Source organism: Megascapheus bottae, chromosome 30 (assembly GCF_031878675.1).
Source record: "Megascapheus bottae isolate mThoBot1 chromosome 30, mThoBot2.hap1, whole genome shotgun sequence".
In the NCBI taxonomy this organism is placed as follows: Eukaryota; Metazoa; Chordata; class Mammalia; order Rodentia; family Geomyidae; genus Megascapheus; species Megascapheus bottae.
The window spans coordinates 10,936,719-10,942,452 of record NC_143538.1 but is presented as its reverse complement, the minus strand read 5'-3'; the positions used below and the strand labels follow the sequence as shown (position 1 = coordinate 10,942,452).

General features: G+C 51.6%; 1 long non-coding RNA gene across 3 annotated transcripts; it reads right to left on the bottom strand.

The window, feature by feature from the left end:
- Positions 1 to 1,045: 1,045 nt before the first annotated feature.
- LOC150044409 (uncharacterized) lies at positions 1,046 to 3,455 on the bottom strand. 3 transcript variants are annotated; one of them, XR_016533181.1, is made up of 4 exons: positions 2,611 to 3,455; positions 2,181 to 2,296; positions 1,976 to 2,086; positions 1,046 to 1,320 (listed from the first exon to the last, which is right to left on the bottom strand). It is a non-coding gene; the product is annotated as an uncharacterized LOC150044409 (long non-coding RNA). The 3 variants fall into 3 exon arrangements; XR_016533179.1 differs by having other exon boundaries at positions 1,976 to 2,296; XR_016533180.1 differs by lacking the exon at positions 2,181 to 2,296.
- Positions 3,456 to 5,734: the final 2,279 nt, after the last annotated feature.

The following is a 5,734-nucleotide window of genomic DNA, read 5'->3' as shown; positions in this document are numbered from 1 at the left end:
TCTGATCAACTCGTTGATTGTGTTGATGGCGACAGAGATGGCACATCTGAGCTGCGCCTTTGGTCCTTGGGAAGAATTAACTAGCACATAAACTCATTAACGAGCTCCACTTGCCCTACTCATTACCAATCTGCATATGAAAAATCTTTAGGTAATTCCTTTGCACCTTCAGGTTTTTTTTTTTGTTTTGTTTTTTGTTTTGTTTTCTGTGCCAGTTTTTCTCAGGGCTTGATCTCAGGACCTGGGCACTATCCCTGAGCTTTTTAACTCAAGGCTTAGTGCTCTACCACTTGAGACACAGCTCCACTTCCAGTATTTTTTTTTTTTTTGGTGTGTGTGTGTGTGTGTGTGTGTGTGTGTGTGTGTGTGTGTGGTGAATTGGAGATAAGAGTCTTACAAATTTTCCTGCCTTGCGTAGCTTGGAACTGTCATCCTCAGATCTCAGCCTCCTGAGTAGCTAGTATTACTGGGAGAGCCCCTGGCATCAGGCTGCACATTCGGGAAGTGATTCTTGACTTTGTCCACACATTATGGCCACTTTGGGAGCATGAAAAAATTCCCTTAATTCCTGGCCATATCCATACCCATTACATCAGATCTCGGGGTGGGGGGGAACCCAGACCTTAGCGTTTATGAAAACCTCTACAGGTGATTCCAATTTGCAGAGCAGGGTTTTTTTTTTGGGGGGGGGAGGGGCAGAAGGCTTCCCCAGTGCCTGCTCATTAGACTTACCTGGAGATCTTTTATGCAGCTCTCCAAAGCCAAGTCACACTCCAGAGCCATGAAATCATAGAGCCTGGGGTCAGTCAGATAGCAGCAGCTACAGTGCTTGCCAGGCAGCTGAGGATGGAGGTGTCTGGGGCTCAGCTCAAACCTCACTCCTTTCTACACACCCTGCTCGAGTGATGGGTTGTCTTTTCCCTGGGTTCCCATAATGCACTGGAATCATCTCCATTGTCTGTCCCACTCCTGTGAGATTGAGAACTCTTCTTTGTGCTTGTCATATACAGTATGCCCATCGAGGTGTAATTTTTAACTGCTTTTATTAATATTCCAATTAGAGCTGGGGAAGGGACGCTCACCGTGGTTCTGGGACGTGAGGGTGAGGGAAAGCCTGGTGGCAGACACGGCAGCTGGGTGTCTGCTGCATTGGTGACGGGTGACCAGCCAGGGTGATGGTGAGCATGCTGGGGCGGGGCCGGGGGAGGCCAGCAGGGGTGGACCCACGTGGGCTGATATAACGGAACAGAGCTTCCTTGTCTGATGCTTTTGGGGGCTCCAAGATCAGGGTGTTTCAGTAAGGCAGGTTTCTTCAGAGAGCTATGGGGAAGAATTTATTCTGTGTGTGTTCCTTTGCTCAGGTAGTTTGCAGGTAACATTGTCTGCCTTCGTCTTCTCATGGGGTATGCCTTGTGTATGTGCTTCTGTCTCAATTTCTCCCTATGCCTGTTGTGTGTGCCCTGGGGCTTGAACTCTGGGCCTTTGGCCTTAAGCAAAAGAGCTTAGGGATAGCACCCAGGCCTTGAGTTCAAGCCCCATGACCAACAAAAATAAAATAATCCATAAAAATTGTGACATGTGGAAACACTTGACTCCATTTCAGAGATAACCTGAGTTTTTGCTGGGGTGTTGACCCACTAGTTTCTAAGTTTTTGTGACAATTGTTTAACTAAACTGGGAAAACAGATCTCTGGACAATTCACAAGAGATGAAAAAAAACCACAAGAGATTCAGAGGAACAAGGCAGAAAGCATTGTTCTTGAATGTTTAGCTAATGGCTGTTTTTTTTTTTTAATTAATATACTAGTTTGAGCTGATGCTTTCAGCAGACTCCTTGCCCAAGATTTCACAAGTGAACTTTTGCAGGACCCCTGAGAAATAGACTATTTGGAATAACACTACATAGCTACATGACAAACTACAGAATGCCCCCCACCCCCCTCCAGTCCCTTTCTTCCTCCCTTCCTTTACTTACCTTCTTTGCTTTCTTTCTTGGTTCCATTATCAGGGCTGGCTTCACTTGTTAATTATTCTTTGGTGATTTTGTGTGTGGCAGTTAACGGTGGCAGAGGTTGGTCATTAGTGGCTGTAATTAGAAACAGCATGGGGTTGGAGGGCATTTCCTTAGGGGCTGGTTCCTGGCATTCCAGAACACACGTGCACTCAGCTAACCGCGGCACCTTGCATCCTGCCTTCACAACCTCCCTTGTGGCTGCAGGCGGAGCTGAGAAGCCTGCTGGGGTCTTCTTGCAGCTCCTAACTCCCACATTTCCTGCTGGCTGCTGCTGGACGCACACTGAAAACAGGACAGTGTTGTTTTGGTGTGTCCATCCTTGCCCAAGGCTTGTCTGATTTTTTTTTCTTCCTATTTTGGGCCATATTTTAGGAATTAACAAATCATGCTTATCAACGGGGGGGGGGGGGCTCACCCTTGTAATCCTGGACGATCAGGAGGCTGAGATCTAAAGACTGCATGGGAAGTTTCCAGTAAACTACCCAAAAGCCAGCAGTGGTGTTGTGGCTAAAGTGGTAGAGCACTAGCCTTGAGCAAAAGCAGCTCAGGGACAGTGCCCAGGCCCCAGGATAGACGCACACAAACCCCACACTCACCTATGCATGTGCATATGTCTATATTTTTATTCAGCCATAAAGGAGAAATGACATTACATCATCTGCAGACAAATGGAACTGGAGATCCTGTTAAGTGATATGATTCAGGCTCCAGAAGACAAATATCCCATGGCTTCCTCACATCTGCACAACCTAGATCTGAAGGAGAGAAAATAAGACTGTGAACAGAAATGGGGGGCTATTTGGTGGAAGGGTCCAGTGGGAGGGGTGGGAGGGGGAGATCGTGGGGGAGAATCTGACCCAAGCGCACTGTATGCGTGTTTGAAAATGTCACAATGAAACCACAGGATTCCCTTTCCCCAACTTGTGAGGACACAGAGCAGAAGTGTTTAGAACAACTGCACAGGGATTTGCGCTTTGTGTCCGTGGAGTTGGATGCAGGTGGAGCCAACAGTTGCTTGCAGGTTGAAGGCTAGTTGCATTGAACTTTGCTTAATAATTGACCTGCTTTAATGGGGGAAGCTTTCATGGGGGCTTTTTGGGGGGCAGGGGTGATGAGAGTGAGATTGATGTGTGATTGTCCCAGGGAGAGGCAGCCTGAGAGTCTGGAGCATGGGCAGGCTGGGAGAGGGGCGGCCCTGTCCTCGTTTTTACCTTAGGCTGCTATTAGTCTGGGGCGCTGTGCCTCTCGTGGGCTCAGAGTGGTCACCTGGTTGGGCTCTGCCTGTGGTGCTCTACAATTCCAGGATGCCCTCATTATCATAGAACTTAGACATGTGCTCAGAGGTAGGAATGAAAGTATTAGTGCTTTGAGTTTTTCTTTTTTGTCAGTTGTGGGATTTGAACTCAGGACCTGGGTGCTGTCCCTGAGCTCTTTTACTCAAGGCTAGGCTAGTGTCTACTGCTTGAGCTCCACTTCCAGTTTTTGTTTTTTGTTTTTTTTTTCCTGAGTAGTTTGAGACAAGAGTCTCATGGATTTTCCTGCCCAGACTGACTTCAAAACTGTGATCCTCAGATCCCAGGCTTCTGAGTCGCTGGGATTACAGACGTGAGTTACTGGCACCTGGCTAGCATTTGGAGTTTTATCCCAGGCCTAAGGGGACTGGAGGATGCAAAGCTCACCAGCGTTGGGTGTGTGCGCGTGTGTGGGGCCTGTGTGTATGCAGAGTTGGGGGGCGAGGTATTCCTGGCAAACCAAGAAGAAGGCAGGCCCAACAGCCTGAAGGAAGTAAGTTTATAGCCAGCACTGGACAACAGAACTTTCCATTATGAAGAGATAACTGGAGGCTGGTGTGAGCCTCCGGGCTGTGTTTCAGTCTTGGGGTGCAGCGACCGCTCGTCAAAGCAGTGAGCAGTACTGCTGAGCAGGACTGGGCTGAGGGGGGCCGAGGGGCTTCATTTGCTTCTGCCCCGTGTTGACCCCACAGCTTCTGGGGTGTGCTTGTCGAGGGCCTGCAGTCTTTTTAGGGGGAGCAGTAGGCTGCAGGGTCGTCCTCTGGATTCTTAGTGTAAGGGGCTGCCCGGGTCCCAAGCCACCCTCCGGTCATCCGAGTCCACGGGGGCTGCCGTTCTCTCTGTCCGGAGTGATGGACGTGGGGAGTGACACCCAAACTCTAACTGCAGTGGGAGTGGCCAGGATGCCCACATGGAGCCACCCACGGGGGTGGGGGCAGAGTGGTTCCTTCTTCCAACCCTCACCCTCACTGTGCCTCCTGGCTGGTGCAGGCCAGGGGTTCCTCCTGGGAGATGTGGCCTGGGCTTTCGCTGGCCGAGGAGGTGACAGGACCTTTCCTCCTTGCCCCAGTCTGCTCCAGGCTCCCGAGCTTGTCCATGAGAGACTCCAGGGGTGGGTAGCCAGTAGTCTTGGGGCCCAGTGTGCTCCGAGCAGGGCTAGTGGAGCCTGACCAAAGTGGTTTTGAGGGACCACGGGAGCTGGGAGGCCACGATGCTGTGTGGAGTTTCCATTTTATACCTAAGGCCTGGACTAGCTGTGAGATCCGGGTCTATTGTCGGACCCGAGGGAGACGGAAGTCGTCATGTGGGGTTGATCTCTCGCTCTCTCTCCAGAGGGCCTTCACGACGTCTCATGCCTCCACCCACCCCAGGCAAGGGGGTTGCCTCCACCCCCCGGGGAGTCGGAAGGCATTTTTGTCGTGTGTGTTCTGGGGCTGGCTCTGGGCCCCTGGTGTGCACTGTTTTGCACACACGTACTGCCGCTAGCACTCATTAGTGCACACAGTGTAGCGAGCTTAGTTAGGGATTCAGGAATCTCCCCAGTGTCTTCCCAGGCCAGTTTATGGCGTAGCCTCACCGGAGACAGCTCCAGATCCTCTCCGTGGGGGTGGCCTTAGCCCCTTCCCCAGCCCTTTTGTTGGTTGTGGGGCTTGAACCCAGGGCTTAGGCACTGGCCCTGAAGCTTTTCTGCTCAAGGCTTAGCACGCTGCCCCTTTTGAGCCACAGCACTGCTTGGGATTTTCTGGTGGTCCATTGGAGATAAGAGTCTCACCAGCTTTCCTGCCCAGGTTTGGCTCTGAACCGCAGTCTTCAGATCTCAGCCCCCTGAGAAGCCAGGATGATAGGTTTGTGAGCCACTGGCGTCAGCCCCCTTTCATCCCTCCTTCCACCTTTATCCATCATTTTGCTTCCTTGGTGTCATTTGGGGGATTGGATACCAGAGTTTGGCAGTCCATTTTTCTGCCCCCCTATGGGAGCCCAGCCTCTCTGCGGCCCTGACCAGCCAGGCAGTTTCCTCTGTGGAGGGAGTCTGTCCCCTTTTTTGGTGGCCCTTACAGTGGGCGACTGCCACCCTTTGGGATGGCTTCCCAGACTGCCTCTGATAATTGGAGGACTTTCTTGTATTTTCTCCCCCTACCCCTTGCCCCTCAGCAGCCCTCTCTGCTTGTAAATTGCCCTGAAAAATGTACAGAGTGGCTCTGAACTCGTGGAACTAGTCACCCGTTTTCCTTCTGTATGCTGTAACAGCTGGGGCTGTGCCCAGAGCCTGGCATGTGGTGCGGGCCCTTGTGGGGTGGGGCTTTGGCCCATCGGCAGCGGGGACTGTGAACCCGGCTGTCGGGGGCCCTCCTTGGACAAAGCGGCTTCTGTCTGTGAAGAGTTCAAGTTCTGGGTTTAGGGGACCATCGGGGACGTTGGGCTTGCTGGA